At 40.5% G+C, this 20,727-nt stretch overlaps 1 protein-coding gene across 2 annotated transcripts in view; it reads left to right on the top strand.

Moving 5' to 3' along the window:
* Positions 1–20,727, top strand: part of LOC135941557 (centrosome-associated protein 350-like) — a 102,942-nt gene that overhangs the window by 41,719 nt on the left and 40,496 nt on the right. The window lies entirely within an intron of this gene.

The raw sequence follows: 20,727 nt of genomic DNA, 5'->3' as shown, positions 1-20,727 counted from the left end.
TGCCATCTGGGTGATTGATTCGCCTCACCTTAATGCGATTATAATTGCCTTTTGATTCTTGCAAGCCAATTACATCGAAGTAGGCTTGCGCCAAAAGGGTTTTTGCGTGGTCATAGGTGAAGATGGCGGAAATAAAAGCACTTTGTAGCAATTGACCAATGTTTTGCGAAAACGCGACCCCGGCACACAATGTGTTGTAAGGTTAGAAGATTTTACAGTGAAAGTGCTATTAATTCGTCAAGATAATACCTTTTAATATAAACCATGCGTAAAATATTAAAACTATGCAAATGGGTATTTCGTTTTGTGAGTTAGATAAAGTGTACAATTATTTTATGATTCTCCCCGTAGTATTTTCTTTGTATTTTTTACTTTGGTAACATATATAGCTGTATCAAATGATCAATATTTCTTTACGAAAATATGTTCCATACCAAGCCCATACAAATCACCAGGATAACGAGTTTCTATAAGACTCTTTAAATAATTGACATTTTAAATAATTCTATCTTTTAGCGTTTTAGATAACAGATTTAAATTTATATTCAGCAAGAATTTTAAATATCCCCTAAAAATTCTGAATGTAATGCGAAGTCAAAGTTTGCTGGAAGAAAGCTTTCTACATCGAGTAAAATTTTGACTTCTCTCACTTCACGACCTTTAAAATGCGCATATTTACATGTTGAGAATAACACGGTTTCGCTCTTCTAAAGTCGTTTAAAGAAAATAAAAAGCAACTCATAAAATTCGGTACACAATAATCAAATTAATCTGAGCTCGTAAAATATGGTAGTTTAGAAATTGCAAGGAAAAGTGGTAAAAAAAGTGCTTCCCTGTGCGCCAAAGTACTTTTCTCGCAGCTGCTTTTGCCGGCGTCTTATTCATTGGAGTCATTAACTCTTGGCGTCAACAGAGGTTCAACACGGAACACAAACGACATTTGAATGTTTCAAATGTGTCGTTGGACCGACCGCAACGTACTGTCGCGGTGAAAAACACAAGTTTTTCTCAGACCGGCTACAGAACCTCAAATTTGTCACCTTTTTGCGGTATGCAGGGGGAAATTGATAGAAAATAAGAACTTGTTCCTCAAGCTCTTGTTTAGTGTGGCTTCGTGAGTGTGCTGGTGTTTATCTGCGCCTGACAAAAAGTTAAGAGAGTAAAGTAAAAGAGTATGCGAGATAAACCGCAGCCCGAGTGTATTGGCTAGTTTGTTAACTTCGTTCCGTGTGAATGTTTTTGTAGCAAATGAAATTTCAACTTACAACGAGCTTGTTAAGTTGTGATTTTTTAAACAGTCATTCAATCGATATCGCGTGAGGCTTGAAATTATTTTATATAGTTAAATGTGTAGATTTTTCGGAATGCATAAGTTAAAAATTTCCCCGTAATTAGAATTAAATTCAAAAGGTAATTTTCTTCCTTGGATTAGCATGATTATTTGAAACTTTTGCTCGAGGAAGGCATATCTGATGATATAGAGAAATAAACGAGTCCGATTATATTTCTCTATCACTAGTTAAATTTTTTTCTTCAGTTTTACCTTTATTAGGCAAAGCTATGAAAGTTGAGAATATTCCAAATTAATTTCTGTTAACATACTATACTAAAAATCAAATAATAGTGAAATTTTGGCCCCTGCAAATAAACTTGATAAAATAATGTTGCAACAAAGTAGCAGAGCTAATGAGTTTTCAGAGTGTTGTCACACAAAGTGTGCGTGATTTGCCTTTTGGTGGAGGTCCGTTTGTGGTCACGACCTGCACCGTCGACTTTTCCTTTTACCATTTATGCGCAATTGGGCTGTCCAAGGCAGAGCAATAATGTGCCTGTCTAATGCGTTTGCGAGCGTACGCCTTTTTTAGCCTATATTCGAACGATCCCATACATTTAAGAGATCACGTCCATTCACGCCTATGTACAATTTTTCACTTTCGCATACACACACGCACCAAGACACTCGTTCTTGTCAAACCGAACAAAGAGTAATCCAACACTCGGCTGATTTTCTCGCGGGCTAATAGATTTAACTTTGATGATAAACCACTAACACATGCAAATGTGTGGGGCTTACTCAGAATTATTATTCAATCGGCCTGAGTCGAGACACCGCAGTCAGCCTTTGTAATAATATAAACATCTGTGCGAGAGGAGAAAAGTGGAGCTGCTGTGTGTACACGGCTTTTTGTGTAGCTCGCCGGCAGCGATGTATGCAACTCGCCCGACTGCATCTCATAATTTTATTTATTACTATTATTACGAGGCGATTTATAATTTCATTCGCCAGTTTGAGTATTATGTGACCGGTACACTTCGTCTGCTGCAGGCTCGGCCCGATTTTCGAGAATTAGATTAGCGGTGAGTTTTAATGGCGAGACACACCTTAATTTATGTTGTGTATGCAAATAAATACCCATTCGAAAAATGAGAACACATTATTAGCCGTGAGATATGGATACAATATTTTTACCACGTTTCGGTGGCCGAAAATGTGTTGCAGGTGCTTTGATGACATAATGCACATAAAGTGTTTCAGCGTGACATTTATTGGATGGTTTCCAACTCATTAGCGGCCGGTCACAAAGGCAGCGCCGGCTCAACTCCTTAATGATTGTTGCACATTAAATTATGTAATTCCTCCTCGGAGAAACGAGCCAGGCAACCTGCTCTGAGTGTGTGTGTGTGTGTGTGTGTGTGTGTGTGTGTGCGTGCGACACTTCTTTTCACTTGTCACTCGCGTCGAGGAAATCAATTAGAAAAAGATATTTTATTTCCTCCTACCGTTGAATGCACCTGAAGGGGTATCGAGTGTGCAGCTGGAATTTTCTTCCCAGGGTATTGTTTCTTTTCAAACAGATTTTCCAGCAGGATGTGAAAGCAGTCGAATTTCTAACATGAGCCGACAAACTTCACCTTCATCAAACTCTGATTAACCAAATGAAATTAAAATTTCCTTACCAAAAAAGCCGTATCTCTAGCGATGTAATATTCAAGTTTATTTATGCTTGGTAAATATGTATAATTTGTGCTTGAATTCGTCACATTTAATTACACAAGGCATCACAGTCGCTTGCTGCATAGTGAATGTGTTTGAGGAAAAGATTTCTACTAGTACACGTTCAAATTCGGGCTGTTGCTGACAGAGATGCAGCGTAAAAAGTAGTAAAGTGACGCGCAGACGACTTTTCAGGCCGAGCGTGTGTGGAGCCCGCGCCGCTCGCTGGTCCTTAGCAGGTTAATGACGCAGAATTATCCCGGAGCACTTGGCGTGGATACCCATTCATGGAGCACTGTACGTCGCAGTGAATATATAAATAAATAAATAAATAAAAATATTTACACTGCACAATTGGAGAGAGTTTTTGAGTGAGGGGTATAATGAAAGAGACCTGTTAGAAAACTGTTAAGTTTTGTGTTATTTTTGCAAGCATTTCTCGTGTGTTTGCATACATTAGATTAGCAGCTTCATTACGCGGCGAAAGTGTCATTTTCCAAAACGAGGAAGTTCATTATATTTGAAGTAGGGAAAAAAGCTGAAAATCTAGCAGCCCACGGCAGTCATACTAGAAGAGAAACCCTCGAATTAGTGGAGTAATTTAGAAACTGCCTCTCTTTGACCATAGATGCGCGCGTATTGAGGTTAACTTTTTGAGTCATTATCTAATGTCATCTGTGTGCGCTTCGGAGGCTGGGTCTGAGCAAATTTGATTTGAATTTGAATACACTATTAGGCGCATTTATCGTTCGCGTGTGTATGAATTTTAATAACGCGATCGCGAAAGACAAGACACACACGGGCACAACGAGATGAAGAAGTGCCGCGTGGAGCCTGAGGTGCCGCGCGCCCGGCCATTTGGGACGTTAATTTTGCATATAAAGTGCTCTTGATGTTGGGAAGGAAGGACCTCGCCCAATATGATAGCGATGATGGCTTTCTCTGAAATTCCCCCGAACGAGACTAGCTCCTCTCTGTATAGAACTGCGAAAATTACGAGCGGATGAAGCGGTTGGCACGTCTAGACGCGACACTCGAGGAAACATGGCTCCAGAATTGTCGTCACAGCAGTTAAGCTAAATCTTAGAATCAATTTTAGTTGGGCACTTTTGTTTGGAAAGCTCTGTCTCGCTAATGTCACGATTTGTGTAATAGACAAACTTGCCACCATTTATGGAGAGCGTGGAATGTTTGCAATTGGCAAGAAGGGAATTTTGTAATGATGCTCTTAAATTCTCATCACCTTCTGCGTGTGAAAGGCTCTTAATGAAATAACATATTTTTGCGACTCCTAGGACTCCTAGAAAATACGCGTAAAAATTCAGTCGTAAATTAAAATTTTTCGAGTCTGAGTTGTCTAGGGTGTAGCATATGTTGGATACACCAGTTCTCGTTAGATCACCGAAGTTAAGCAACATGGCGTGCATCAGAAGATGGATGGGTGACCGCCTGGAAACCCTCCCTACCGGCTGCATAGCTCTAGGCCTGCTCTAGGCTGACTCGCTATTTACTGGTTTGCACCTTTCCAGCATGCGTGATTTGGCTTCACGGGACGAATGTCTAGCGTTTCAATGCAGTCCTCGGTGCGGAGGTAAGTGGCTCTTCAGTGGGCTGGGTCCCTGTGCGGCCTGGTGCGCCCATGTTATCCGTTCGCGGTGTTATTGGGACCCGGGTTTCAGCATTCGGGCTAGTGCAGTGCGCCCCCTTCCCGGTCCTCGGACAGGGATAAAAAGAGAAAAAAAGATTTTTGGCTTCCTGATTCAAGTAATTTAAGCAACGATCTCTATTTTTTGGTTCATTAACCGTTTAAATGTCATGGTGTGTCGTGTCAATCCTTTCATTTTACGCAAGACAGGAGCTGTTAATTCCATTTACGTGATTTTAAGGAAAAGCGAACATAGTTTAATCTTTTCTCCAGCGCAGCAGTGCTCAAAATCAGCTTGCAAAACAATGCGAATCCGTGGTGGGCCGATGACTCAATTTTATCGGGAATTGTCAAAATTGACAAATGCCTCTTTGTTCTGCTCGCCGTGTTTGTGGCTGATTGAGTAAAGAACCTGACTGAATACATTATTGGTGTGTTTTATTTTCATTCAGGCACGTCGTTGCCTCTATATTAGCGATACAATCTTGCATTAATGAAGTCAACAAGTGTGGCACTATTCACTATTATTTACAGATCTGCTGCCTCTGATGCAGTGCAGTTTCTAAACTCTCTTTTTCTTCGTTTTCCACACGAACTGGCTCTGCAGCGTAGGTTGATAGCATCCACGTTATCCAAACAACGCACGATGGCTGAATGGATGCACTTTTCTACTCATATATTGTGCAGTTCCCACGACGTGTACTTATTAAGTCATAATCGTGTTATTGCCTCTATATTATTAGGATCTTTGGAGAAGTGCACTCCGTAAAAATAATTCTTAATTCTAGCCTCTAGTAAACACCATATCGGATCCTCCGATCATACCCTTGAAAATTTCCCAACTATCGTTGATGATGATTCAATTATGAGTTCCAAAAAGTGAGTAAACCGTGCTAAATGACGTTAACATCTCTTTTTTCGACGCAGAATTATTGCTAAAAGCGTGCCAAATTCTGAATAAAATCGCGCGAAGAAAGGAGCTCTCAGCGGCCCGCACAAATAGACTGCTGCGATGTGCTTGTGAGAGTGTAGAAAATTGTAATCGCCCAGTCTCAATTTCATTGTAAACAAAAAATTATACGCTTGCTAATGTCATTACAACTATGGGAACAAAACTTGCATTGCGTCGATCGCTTTATATTGAGGAAGAATGTTGCGGTTTTTTATGCCCCACAAGATGGTAGTCTCTCCAATTTAGTTTTTTCTTGCTAGTAAAGTTTTTTGCGCTTTTTCTCACTTCGCCGTTTAAAACGGAGGATGTGGTGGTAATAAATTAGTAACAGCAAAAATTGAAATATAGGTATATACGATCAAAAGGAAAGTGATCTCTTTTTATTATTCGCACTTTCTTTGCAAGCAGAATTCAATGATCCCAGCGAGCACGCGGGCTTGTTCGGTGTCAGAGGTGATCAAAAATATTAACGGTGTTCATTGTTGACTTGGGTGGTCAAATCAAAATCATTTGATCGCTTTCACCGACAATAAACTGACGCACAATAAAATCCGATCGAATTTTTTTCCCGCCACTGCATCTCGCCCGTGTTTATTTGTGCAGAATTATTTTAATGAGCTATTGATTTGGTAGAGAGAGAAATTGACTGCCGGTTCATCATCAAAAGTTAATGGCCAATGCAGACAGGTGATGGGCCGCAAAAAGCAAATCGATTTATATCGCAGGCCAAAATAAACAGATGACCGCAGCCAAACATTGCCCTGATTGTTATCCAGAGAAAGTCGGGCGATTCAAGATGCGTTCGCCTCAAAGTCAAACGAATTAAAAAAAAATACTATAGCGATTAAGCAAAGAATGCGTGAATAACCTCAGCATGTGTGCGTTTGAAAACTAAACTTTTTCGTTATGCAATGATGCTCTAAATTAGTTTATTGCCACTCTCACGCACGCGGCTGCTCTTAATAATTAAACGAGGCACATTTCTCACAAACAGCCAGAATTAAACTATTAAGGGAACTCTTCCATGAAAAGAGAAGCTGCTGATTAAATAACGCCTGTTGACTAGCGCAATGGAGCAGGCGATGATACAATCGAGTGCCTGCAGAAACGAGTCATGAAGATGCTTCACTCGTCTGATTTATTTCACGAGCTTGCATCATTCAAGTACACATACCATGAAACTGTGTCGATCATTCTCCATCGTAAACGACCCCATTGACACACTACTTGAATGGACGACCTGATATTTACGCTGCACTTCTGCAAATTAGAAATTAGACGTTTTATTTATAGAAAACGGCTGTTAATAGAGCGACTGCAATAAAAGTCGAAATACGATTGCTGCAATATAATACTACGGAATAATGAAATATTTTGCGGTCCGTGGAAACGTAGAAAAGGATGTTTTGATTTGTGTGTTTGTATTCTTTAATAATGGCGAACCTCTCTAATGAGACCGCAAAAAGAGCAATAATTCCACTTGGCCAATTTTATTGCCGACAGTTGCAATTTATTCGTTTTCTATAACTGCGAAGAATTATTGGCTCTAATCGAATCCTTAATAATAACATTTTGTCAAACATCAACAAGAAATGTGGAACACTAATTTATTTCGCCTCGACTTTTTATTTTCTTGTTTACCAAGCGATGGGAAATAACGTGTCTTTCAAATAGCACCTCCATTATCTGAAATTCAATTCAATGGCGCTGCGATATATTTATTTCTCAATTTATATCAATAAAAGTTAAGCATTTGACAGCTTGAGAACTGAACAATTTTTATTTTGCAGTCATTTTCTAGCAAATTATTCAAACAAATGTTGATATTTCGAACTGTCACTCCCCTTAGTTATCAAAGCCACTGAAACTTTCATGCGGTGAGTATAGGACTCGGTGTAGTAATCCCAGTGCCAGGTTTGCTGGTGAGGCCAGGAATTGGCCAAAATCGCAATTCAAACACGTGCTAAGACTTATTCTCCTATCGCTTGCATATTTTTTTCCTAACTGATCGTAGAATCAAATAGGAAATTTCTAATACCTTCAAGTTTAATTTATTTACCTTCAATATCTTTTATGAATTCTGTCGCCGGTTTGTAATTCATTACATAAATTGATAAAATTGGAACTTTAACTTCAATTTTAATGCATAACATGTAGTTAAAAGAGCTAGTAAAAATGAAGTTTGAAAGCTGCATTTGCGGCAATAAGTTTCTCCTGTCCGCCAATTGTAAGATCATAATAACATTTAAAAGAGACGCACGCAACGTGTGTACTCAAATTCGAGTCGTCTTGCGGTTCGAACTGAAATATATACTACCGCCTTTCAATAAACAAAAATTGCTTTTTCAGCCGGGTGCTCTGACCGACGATATGTTCCTCGTCGGCGCGCACGCACTCGCAAAGCCGCACACTACTAACTAAAATATACTTTCTCCTCGATTTGCTGCTGGTGGCACACACCATTTTCCACCGCGTCAACACGGCTTTTGTGAGCGCAAACCGCAGGAAAACACGTCTGTTTGTTTCGACAGGAGAACGGACAAAATGCATAATAATGTGCAGTTAATTGTGCACCAGCTCAACAATCGCCCCATCCACAATGGAATGGCCGGCCACGAGAGATAGCTGACACGGCGAGCGGTGCGGTACACAAAACGATTGTGTGTGTGGCACCAGGTCTAAAGGAAACAATAAGCCAGATCAATCAGCGCACGAGTCGATACATTGCAGCGGAAATAAACAGCACTTTTGTGAGAGCCGCTTTTTATTATTTTTATCGGCTCGGCGAGCTGACAATTGCTGTTGTGCAATGCATGCACGCCTTGGGCGATAATATAGCACTTTGTCGTGGGTCTCAATGGACGAAATTTTGAATATCGTTGCAACATTGGCTTTGTTTTCATAAGTATTTCAAATGGAAAGATAGAAATGTAAGAATTGCATTATTTTCTGACAGCCTGACAAGTACCTAAAATTCAACTTCTTTCGCTCTCCAGCCTTTAGGAAACTCATGCGCATAATAACAATCTGCTGTGGTCCACGACCAGCCATGATATTAAGGAAGTGCATCGTGCACATCCATAACAAGAGCAAATCCGCCCGCCAGCCGCTCGAGATTGAAAACGCACGGCCTGTGAACATTTTAACAGCGAGTTTATTTTCCTCAAACAACACACATTTTGATTTCTCTTTCGTACGGCCGCGCGCATATATTTACGAGCCCGAATTGGCATGGGAAAACAAACAGGGCCTTGTTTTCAGCGACAACAACACTGGAAATGAATAAATTTTCACGCGCACCTCCAACGAAACGAGGCAACCGGCAGCCTCGGGAAGAAGAAAAGTGGCCGGCCGGCTGGGTTGCTTAGTTTGAGTGGATTTCCTGTGCAGTTAAAGTGATTTATCGGCTCGAGTTGCGTATACATACACACACTCGGCCAAATGTGTGTCTTTGCACTTGCTAATCGAGCGGCAGAGAGTGAATGAACGGAAATGCCTCGCAGCGTCAGCGCTCAATTATTTATGAATTTGAAGAAAGAAAGAACAAATAAATGAAACTTTTGAGCGCGGCGGCGTCAGGTGTGCCGAGGAAAGTGAAAATGGGGCCGCCTCTCTGGATGCACTTGTGTGGGAGAGATGACACGCGGCTTGTTTTGCCTAAATTATCTCTCGCCAGAAATTATACGCACGCTGCCGTCGTAGATGATATCGCCTCCAACGATTTACGAGGTGGCCGATTTTAGTGGTTCAGTTTCTAGTCGAAATTAAGCCACAGGATTTTCACCTTGTTGCTGTGCAATTTCGTCTTTTGACCCAATAACCATGCGGATGTACGTGATTAGAATGTGCAAAATGGGCCTAGAAAATTGATTGCATGGAGGAAAACTTGTTATATAGTATTTAAAGGAATTTAATATTCTTTAGGTTGAGATTAGTAACCAATTTTTATTTAATTTTAGATCTTGAAGCTAAAATGCTACAAAAAATACTGCATTGTTTGAATTACCTAAATTTTGTTGAATTTTTTACAATTCATTGTCGCTAAGATAAAATTGTTAAATCATAGGTGGTCCATAATCTACATCAAGAAAAGGTTATGAACTCTTCGACCAAAGGCTAAAGTTCATTGAGCGTAGGAAGCTTTTCCGTAAATTTGTCAAACTCTCGAATCCTTTGAGTTTGAAAACCGCTATCTCGGAAGTGAATGATTGACTCTCTGAAATGAAAGTGAATTAGCATACACCAGCATTTTATTCATTTGTCTATTAATGATTTATACTTAAGAAGCATTCAATTCTCCATTATCGAACGACGGTTTCCACTCCTAAAGGCATCATGAGTTTCCCATCAGTGAAAATGTATCATTTCGTTGACAAAAACTACCAAGTTTTTTTTCCAAACACCACCATTGCACGATTTCTCCCGTGGAAAACGATCCAAGATGCTGCAACTCGCGGAGGAAACGGCGAATTAAAACGCAACACGTCCGCATTAATTGTCGGTGATTGTATGCCATTAAAATAATGCCCATCAGGTGCCGGTGTAACCTGATGACGAAAGTATGTGCTATAGTAAGCGATGTCCACTTTATACAAAGTGCGTGCGTCCATCAAGAAAAATGAGCACCTCTTTCACTTTGTGAGAATTTTAGCATTCGCCTCGCATCATGGCATCGAGTTGTCTGTTGGGAGCACTCATAATAATACGCACGATGCTGGTTCATTGACTCAGGTCAAGACAAACTATGGCATTTTTTAAACGCTGCTTTGTTGCCCTCGGTTCGCATTTGCATAAAAACGAGATCCAACGGGACCGAGCCTTGCTGCGCCTTTTCCTTTGGCTCACCGCCTTGGCAGCAAAATTGCTCCAAAAAGGGAATGTTCGTATGACATTGAATTGTAAAAAATGACACTAAGTGGCTCACGACGAGCAAATAAAATGCAATTTGTTCTCTATCTAAAATTTTTGAACAGAACGCGACGTTTAGTTGAGGAAATGAGTCTATTTACATTGCACAATCCTTTAGAAAGAGGAATTTCAAAAAGCATGGAATTGTCTGCAAAATTGTCCCAATTCTTGCATCTGCTGTTTTGGCACAAAACTTTCGTCGCGACAATGCACTCTCTATTGGTCGGTTCATGCGGTAAATTTTAATTAAAATTAGCCACGGATAAGTCAATTTCACGTTAATTATTCGCGACGAGATCAAAAGAGACCTAACTCTCACCAGAGGAGCACAAAGAACGGGAATATAGAATAAGGCGTACGTACTGCTGCTGGGTGTTGTTTCTCTCGGGTATTGTCCACTTTGTTGTGGTCAAACAGCTGCCAGCTACTCGTTGTTTCGCCGACACCAATAAATAATCGCAAAATGAGATTTCCGCCGACGCCTGGGAATAATTTAGTGCTTCAGATCGACGTTTATTTAGGTGCGAGATGACGATAAATCTCGCACAGAGGACCACACTCTTTCTTTCACTCCCTCCGCTTTGTGCAACCGCGCCTCTCAATATTTCACCAGGTAATCAGCACAATTTCTTCTCTCGTGCTTGCGTGCGTGCACAAACACCAACTCGCTCATTCATTTGTAATCACACATGAAAAAGAAACGAGCACACATTGTGTGCACTTTTTACCGGCGGCGGCTTAAAAAGCGTCAGCAGGGCTCTCAAAAGGACAATGATGGATTGGTTCCTGCTCGCGAGAATGAGGATATTGAAAGAAAGTTTTGACATCAGGATCTGGAATCGGCCCTTGAGATCGGTGTGGGGTCTCTTCACATTTGCGCACTGAAAGATTAATCGAAACTTCATATAGCTTTTTTATTACCCAGAAGTTGCACGCTCTGACAAATCTCCAGGTTCAAAATACTCCTGTTGCTTACGTTCACCGTGATTTTATGGCAGAGAATTTGATTGAAACGGAGAGATAATTGCAGATTTACAGGTTGCTCAGTAGACAAGTTAAGTTATTTCTATTAGTTTCGGTTGCTCTCACAGGAATAATATTTTTTCATTGTTGATGAATCACGCCCAGCAGCTTCCCGAGAGCTGAATATGTCTCAAGCATTTCCTGTCAAATAAAGTACTCCTTCACGCACTCGCGCACCTGTTCCTTGTGAGCTGACCCATGAATCTGCAAAGTGGCATTTGTAAATTGTGAAACTGTAAGCTGCGTGCACGCTGAAAAATGCGCAGAAATTAGTCACCTTGTCAAAATATTTTTCAAGCGGCATCATAGTGTAGCTAGGTGAAAATTGCCTCTTTTACCGAGAGGATTCCTCACTGAATCACCCACTAGACCCTAGATTAAAGGGTTTGAATCGCACAAAAGTGCGATGACTCACATTTAAGGCGATTTGCCACATGAATGAGCGCGTAATACTTTCCTGGTGGTGCTTTTTGAATGCATTGATTGGGATTAGGGAATGCTTTTTAAATGCGCAGCTCTTTTGACAAATAATGAATCACCTTTATGAAAGAGCTCCATTATTGAATGAAAAGAAAGCTTACTTTGAGAACGTTTTTTACACGAGGCAATATCAACAAGGGACCAATATTGATATGTTTAGTTTGGTTTTTATTGTGATTTTACAATAACCATTTAAAAAATGTTTTTGCTGCTATGTTGGGGATTATCTCCGTCTTGATGAATACTATTAATATATCAGTTACGGGCAGGTATATAAATCTGCTTTAAACTTTTTTCTCCATTTGTGCGGCAAAGAAACTGTAATACTGCCTAAACCACAACATTTCTCTATACATCTTGATGTGCATGTTGTGCTGACGAAATTGTCGCCGTGTGTTAATCACTTTTTTTGTATCCACGTGGCTAAATCCAGTGCGCGTGTTTGGACGCGTCCGTTGCTCTATTGCAGCCTCGACGCTAGCATTAAAAATGAAATAACTCGCCTGCGGTTATAAAAAAGGAGAATCATTTCTTTTTATTTAATTACGATATTGCAGCAGGACGAAATGGGCCTCCTTAGAACGTATATACATATGTAAAGGCAATGGCTTTCCAACGTCGAGCTTTGGGTCGCTCATACATACATGAACCGTGCTGTGCACGCGTCCGAGGTGTACCACTCACTCACCCGCGAGATTGTTGTTCGTTGGCACTTTCTTAAATTAAAGACAATTACTACAATCCTCTCAATCAGCTTTCTAAAAAGCGGTGTAATCGCCCGAAATTATACACGCGTGTGGTGCAGAATTGCGAATAATGCCGAAATGGGACGGCCCCCGGAGTGTGAATTTGCAAGAATCCTGTTTCAAAATTGAAATGATTTGCCGCGCGCCGCCAAGTGTAATCTTGTTTCTCGGCTGTGCCATTGATTTATTTGTAAATTGAGAGCTACTTAACAGTGCGAAGTGTACGCGCATATAAATGGATGTGAGGCGAGAATGAAAGAAATTTACGCCGCCTCACGCTTTAGAATTTAAAGTTGTGGAGATAGACTACTCCACTTGACACGGTTCATTAGTTTCCAGGACGTATAGGACTGCAGCCGCCACTAAATTGCTGAGAAATGGTGAACGTTTTATCTAAAACTATACAAACAAGGCAATAATGCATATATGTGACAAATATTCCGCTCAGTTTATTTGAGCCAGACGCTGGAGAATTTCAATGGAATTTATGTCGTAAGTGTCTTCTTGTCTTCGTTTAAAATATATATAACAAACTTGTGTTTGCTACACTTCATTGCATCACTGGAAACAAAAAATTAAGGGAAAGGAATATCTGCGAACAGCTGTTGATTGTAAAATGAACATTTTAAAAGCTTAGATGCAGTCGTGATTTTTAAACAATTTTTCAAATGAAATGTAAAGCATCTGAAACAATAAATTGAGTTTTCGTGTAAATATTCCAATGCTGCACTGTCGTGAAATACTTTTTTCACTAATTATTACTTACTAAATAGAAAAGTGAACTGGATTCCGTTTTTAGTTCTGAGAGCCTCCGCATCAGAATTAGAACACGCGGTTTCAGATGAGCTGCGATCAGTGGCAAAAAGTATATCTAGCGCAAAAAGTCTCCACCTGTTTTGCGAGAGGAGAACTGTCCCTTTCATTGATATCCATCCAATAAATTCATCTACGTGGAACGAAACCGGATTTGATCTCGCCGCGCGCGCGTCTAAACGAACGCGCACGGCTTGCCGATACACTTTTGGAGCAGCCGCGCCAGCAGGTGGACGAGGAAGTAGTTTGTTGTGTGTTGAAAACAATTTAAGCAGAGCTGATGTCCAACTCAGTCTGGCCGACCAGCTATTTGCATTAGGGGGCAGTGCAATCACTTTCACTCAGTATTGTTACATCACGCCTGTTAAAATGATTTTATTGTGGGCTGCTGCTGCTGGTCCAGTTCGTAATCTCTGCATATAGCCGCTTTATTGGTCGAAAACATGATTTTCTCGTTTCGCTTTGTTATTATTATGATTGTGCGTGTAAAATCGCATTCTTATTCCTGAAGCCGCGTGACGTGGGCGTGTCAGGCGCCGACCGCGCAGCAGGTTGTGCAAGGGCCACCGCCGACGTTAAAATTTCCTCCGGATCCTGCCGATTGTTCTGTTCACCAGGAGAAAGGTCAAGAACTGGATTTTTGGTGCGGCTGCCCACTAGGGGGGAGCAGCGGATATTATTCCGACTAAATTTCGTGGTTCAGCTCTGATTTGTGTTTGTATTTCGGCACGATATGTTATGCTGCTGCTGCGAAGGCCGAAATGTCTTTTACTTTTTTGCTCGTGATAAATGTATTTGATCAAATGATCTTACATATTGTTTGTTTGTTTACGCGAATGATTGCTCGCGTGCACTTGAACCAGGGTAATATTCAGTCTTGGAGTAGTTTGGAGGGCAGCTCGGACATGACTAAATTGGCAGAGCACATAGTACCATTCAAAGATGATCTTGTGGTTTCCTCGGTCAAGGTGAAATTCCTCTCTTTACGCTTCGACTTTTGTGGATAGAAATGAAACTTTCGGTTATTTCCAGTTTTGGTATTTCCAAGAACAATTTCTGTGGCTTCTGGATTGAAGAAATGGCCCCGCAAATGTTGGGTTTAACAAATGAGCAATCGATGAAATAATTCAAGGACCAAGCAATTTTCTAAAGAAATGATTTTTAGCGTTTAATTTTCCTTTTTTCTTCGTAGCTATTTGATAAATGATTTCAATCACATTCGGTGATTTCCTTTGAAAAATTTGGACGAGCGCCATTTAGACATTCCCGGTATCTCTTATTGGCATTAAAAGCAAAATTCATATCTCGCCAAGAACATGCACGATGCTAATTATAAATTAATAAGAAATCATATGTATGCGCATATAATATTCGAAATAGAGATCTCCTAATTAATTTTGACAAATTGCACACCTCCATTTCGATTTTATTAACGTCGTGAGAACGCACACCAATTTCCTGGATTCCTGAGAGATTCGCTGTGCACATAATTAGACACGGAATCGAAGCACCAGCGTGATTCATGTCGGACATTGCAGGCTTATAAAATTCCGCGTTTGATCTGCGTTGATGAGCCGTAAAACCGATCGACTCGTTTCACTTTTTGACCATAAACTCACACACCAGTTGCACATCCGTCCGCTCGTGACTGCCGGCCGTGAATCTTTATTGGCGGGCAGCCGCGTCTAATAATAAACCGGCCGAGTTGTTGTTGCTGTTGCACCCGATGCTTATGTTCCATTCCACTTCGTTGCTAATTACTCGCGTGCAGACCTTGGCGATTAATTATTTCAGCCCTATTGTTATTAGCTTAATGGCGCGAAGGCGGACGTTCTGAAGCGCGAGATGCATATCCATTCGGAAGATAAGTTATACTCATTGTCAAGGTGCTGCGCATGCATGAATTATAAACACCAGCATCGGAAAGTGGTCCAAAATTAATTAATATTCTTAATTTCCACGTCAAGGCAAGCTTTTCTATCACCCACTCTTAGAACGACTCCGTGAAATAGGAAGACTCTCCAAAAATACAGAAAACGTGTTTCACAATCGTAATGGGTTGAAGGTGGAATTCTCAAAATATTTGTTTTCCTTGTCCTAGATAGGAAATAACGTTTCATAGAAAAAACAATACATTTTTAATGAGGAAGGAGCTCTCGACAGATGCTGCGTAATAAACTAATTTTCATTAACATTCTCTCTTTGTTGTTATGATATTCTTTTAAACTCGTGTTATGGAAATCATTTTTATGGGGCACAACGCTAGCCAATTTAAAACTGACTTATTTTCAATACGGAATTGAATTAAGGAAGTTTTAAAGGTTGCACGCCTCATTTCCAACATTTAGTCAAAGATTGTGTCCATTTTGTTACTTCCTTAATAATTTAACTGTAAATTCACAAGGGAATCCTGGATTAAAAGTTTTTTGCGTCAGACTCGTTACAATGGAAATCAAACAAACACTTGCCGCCTGCAGTGTTTCATTACTTGTGAAAGTTGGTGGACAATCAATTATCTAGCTATCGTCTCAAGCGAACCCTGAAAATGTATTTTAACCAACCATTAATTTTTCGTTATGGACATTCAAGCCAGCGGAAAAGTGATATTTATTATACACGCCTGAGGCTGCACCGTGCGGTACGAGAGAAAATCATGTTTCGATATTGTTCAATGACTTTAATTGTCTTATCATAGAAAACGCCTCATAGCAATCAATTCGAAAATAGACTCACCGCATTCGCATGGGAAGAATTCCCTCTGCAGTCTGCACCGTGCCGTAAACAAATGTAATAAAATGACGTGGCGATCACTATTGATTTCTCTTTGTCTAATAATTGATTTCACTTGACTGGCCAACCACAGCGGAATGCAATCCATCAAAAAGTGTGTTGCGCGTGCTGATCTGATCAAAATCTTGTTATGGAAATCGCAAGTTGAGTAATTAAGCGCCGGCGGGCGTTCAAATACAGGCGCCACATAAAAAGGCACCCGAAATGCGGCAGCTGGCGTTATTCATCGTGCCTCTCGAGTTCGACGGGTGGAGAAAAAATTGCTGAAAAGGGCCAACGACCTTTATTGTCCCGCGTTCAAATCCACTTCCCTCTTGAGTCAGTCAGTCAGTCAGCGGGTAATTAAAAACAGCTTGTCCGGCCACTTCTATGAGTTTGTACCTACAAGTTTATTATTAATAACGCTGGCAATCAAATTCCGATTTTAATGTACCCCAGAAGCAGGAAATAAAACAAACTTTCATCATTTGTTTAATTAATTGCTAAGCATGTTATAAGTTCGTTTGAATTTTTTGTAGGAAAGTTTGTTTTGTATTACTTTCGTTTGTAAATCTAAGCAAATCTATACAACAATTTATCATAGGTTCCACGTTCCACGAGCTCTTCAAAATAATTATGAACACATTTTACAGTTTTTGTGAGTTACATTCAATAAAAAAACTGTAAAATTCTGCCAATTTTTACCGTAAAAAATCTTAAAAGAAGAACTTGATTGTCAGATATTGCCATTTGCTTGAAAATCGTGTAACATTTTACGCTGCTTTTTCCTCTCACAATGAAAATGCTTGGGTTTCAGCGCGTAATTATCGAGACGTAAACGCTATGTAATTGTTTTGGATGTGCGCTCCGCAGAGGCGAGCTCTGTTGGGCGAAACGCCGCCAGCCGCTTCCCGTGCCCGTTTTCTGTTGCATTTTATTTCACCTTCGCCACATTTGCGCGGAAGAAACAGGTGGATTCGCCAGCCAGCCAGCAAAATTACTTTATGCGCGCTCGTCTTGATAAATTGCTTGGCAATATGTGGGACTTACGAATGTACGCAATGAATTTTTATGCGGTGGTGCTTCCTCTCACAATCTGTTGCTGGAGAAAAAATGAGCGGACCTCTCTGCAAAACATTTTGCCGCTGGAAGACTGCAAAGCTGGTCGTTTATAAAAAACACTTTGTCGCTTTTTTGCCATGGAAAGTACTGCTTGGTGTGACGAAGAATATTCGAGTAATTTTTATCAGGCAGAGAAATCTTCATTCACTACATATTTCTATTTGAAAAAACAATCAAATCAAAGTTGATTTGCAGCGAGTCCTGTTCTAAAAATATGCAGTTAATATTAATTGAAGTTCTTAGAAAATATCAAATAACAGGATTCATCCGTCGTGTCCTATCCTCTTATTTCCTGTTTGCAAGTAAAATGATTTTCTTATAACTTTTATTTTGCCCTAATGGCTAATTTTGTGATTCTACCCAGTAAAATTAACAAAGAATCTCATGCGTTATCATTTAGCCCCAAACAAGACTGTTGGCAGCACAATTATTCTCCGTACAAGTGCACATTATAGAGTGCTCTATCATACCCTCCACTCGGTACTTTCCGCCAGAGTTAATGTTAGTTCACGAGAAGTGTTGATATAATACCACGCTGCAAAGATATATAATTATGGCCCACTCTTTTTCGCACTCGAAAAGTAACTACGAGGTAGTTTATGTATGTGTTTGACAGGCGGCTCCCCTGGTGTATGATTATTATTCTTTTGACTACCGACCGACGACAAACTTTCCTTCTGCCAAGCCCGGCCCATGCGCCATGCACACAAGGCAGCAATTTCTCTGCTCGCGCGCGAGAGAGATGTTTGTTCATAAATAAATAGGCAAATAATCCGTCGGTCGGAGGCATTGTCGTTAGTTTTGATGTGCTCGAGATATGATCTGAATCGTGTTTGATCGTGCACCATCTCGTGTGTATTCCCTCGCTGCTGGGGAAGATAAGTATCGGACTGGAGCACAAGAGAGTTTCGCATTGTGAGCCTGGCCTTCAAGCGTTTCTAATTCTCAAATGGACTGAATATTTGGAAAATTGCATGCTGCTATGCATTCCACGTGCTAATTGCTCATGTACGCGACGCAGCAGATGGGTGAAGCAGTGCGAATTAATTGTGGAATGTTGCGATGATCGGTATTGGATAAACATGGAAATATTGTCAGGGTTTTACCTGACGATATTACGATCAATATTATGTGTAACGAGGCAATCAATGTAAAATATTTGGGCGCCCAAAGGGGAGCGAGGAGCGAGAGTTGCAGGTTATACAACCACCCCGCTCGGACTCACACACTCGCGATCTCGCTTCTCCTGCTAGCGGCGGACCGGTCAAGTCGGGCCACCTCTAGCTCTCTCCCCTGCTCATCCCTTGGGTAGCCGCTGTGTAAGACTCTCATCGCATCTCATATCAATAAACCACCATAGGTATGGATGTCAAACCACCGACCCTGTTTTCCTTTATCGACTGGCTAAATGAGCAGTCAAACCCTCTCTGTAATTATGGCTACGAGAATAAAACTCAGAACTCGTGAGGAATCGGCGCTGCTGACACATATGTCTTGCTTCTTTTTCGTAAGGAATTACATTTTTTAGTCTATAGCAAACGCAATTGAAAATTTTCCTCGTCAATGCTTTAGTTTAATTTTATTCTGAAAGCAAGCCAATAATGTTGAATATAATTAAAACCAGCCAATAATGTGTTCAAAATTATGTTAAGAGTTACCATCCTTGGAAACGACAGTAACTGATTTTAAGGAGCAACCTTCGCTAATAAAATTTATATGCGGGTATTTTGACTGAAATTCAAGATTGATCTAATTAGGAAATTGAAATAAACTTATGGCTGCCATAAAAAGTAGTCTGTGCTCAAAATACCCGTACATACAAATTGAAATAATCAATTTTGATGGAAAAATCTCCAATACGAAAATAATCTAGCTGTTATACCTGTATACATTCGTAATTTAAAGAAGTCATAATTTAAGTTGACTGTTTTACACCGGCTGACCTTGCGGGGGAAATAAATTTGCCGATGTTGCACAGTAAATCTGTAGTTTCCGTTCAGCACTAATGAAACCTTGCTGTCAAATCGCAAATTAATAGTACAACTGCGAGAGCAATTTGCAAACAATTTGCGATTTCCTCGCGATCTCCGAGAGCCGCATGCAGAGCAAGATTGTCGCCACACATTGAGCAAATTTAAGCCGCTTAAATAAATATACTCACGTCTTATCTAAATTTATTTGATTATCTCCTGCCTGCGTAGCGTATGAAAGTATAACTAATAACCTGGTTGTCTTCCACAAACTTGTCATAATTGGAGTCCCCATGCGAAGTGGTAATTTATTATTTCACCGCAGCGGTGGCAGCAAGAACGTTTCAAAATGTCCCGAAATCTCGGCGAGAAATCTGCAGCTGCGGGCTAAAGGCTGGCATTTCGCTTATCGCGGAGCATTACCAATTTCAACAGCTCGTTGCACTGATTTTTATTCTCCCGTTAGAATATTTTTGTCAGTCGTTTCTGCACACGTATTCACGCTCGGTGCGATTGTACTTGAGATAGCGTCATAAAAGTTTGTCGAGTTTTCAAACACAAACGGAAATGACACCTCAATAAATCCTCGATATATGTGTCGCACAAAAAGTGGTCCTTTTTCTCGTGCAGTCATGCAAGATGTGTTCGTTTGCACATTTTATAAATGTAGTTCTCCAGCATAAATTTCGAATGCGCAACGGTGCCGGGATATATAATTACGAAATATCGAATTCAATTACGGCAGGGTTTGGAAAAAATAAGGGGAGCAGGCGAAAAAAAGAAAGATTGCTTTCTTGTACAGCACACGCGCCTTGTTGCTGAAAAGAGAAAGGAAGAATTTATTTTGTACGCGAATGTATAATGACATAAATAATTATTGCGAGGATCAAAGAACTGCCTGAATCTTAAACGAGCAACCAGTGTGTGTCTGTGCCCTAGAAAAATTCCGAGAAATGGCCGAGTGGATTCGAGACATTCCTCTCTTTGTTGGCCGTTTTTATTCCGCTGCCGAACGGCCAGAGCAATTAATTAAACAAAAGTCCTGCTGCTGGCGCAAAAAACTTTCGATAAATCGTATACACGGTGCCTTCAGTGTATGTTCTGAGAAAGGTGGTTGCTTAATTATCTCTGTACTTAGTTAGCCAGACTTGTGCATAAATATAACTGCGAATCTGTCTCTGGGCGACGTCTCCTCTGCCTTATGTCTCGGCACGTGATCTCGCAGATAAAAGAATTGCTATTCGCATTACTTTGCCGATGATTACTATTCCTGCAACGCTTTGCGTTAACTAGCAGCAGCCGAA

Source organism: Cloeon dipterum, chromosome 3, assembly GCF_949628265.1.
Source record: "Cloeon dipterum chromosome 3, ieCloDipt1.1, whole genome shotgun sequence".
Lineage (NCBI taxonomy): Eukaryota > Metazoa > Arthropoda > Insecta > Ephemeroptera > Baetidae > Cloeon > Cloeon dipterum.
Note: the sequence above shows the minus strand (reverse complement) of the source record. Positions and strands in the feature narration are given on the sequence as shown.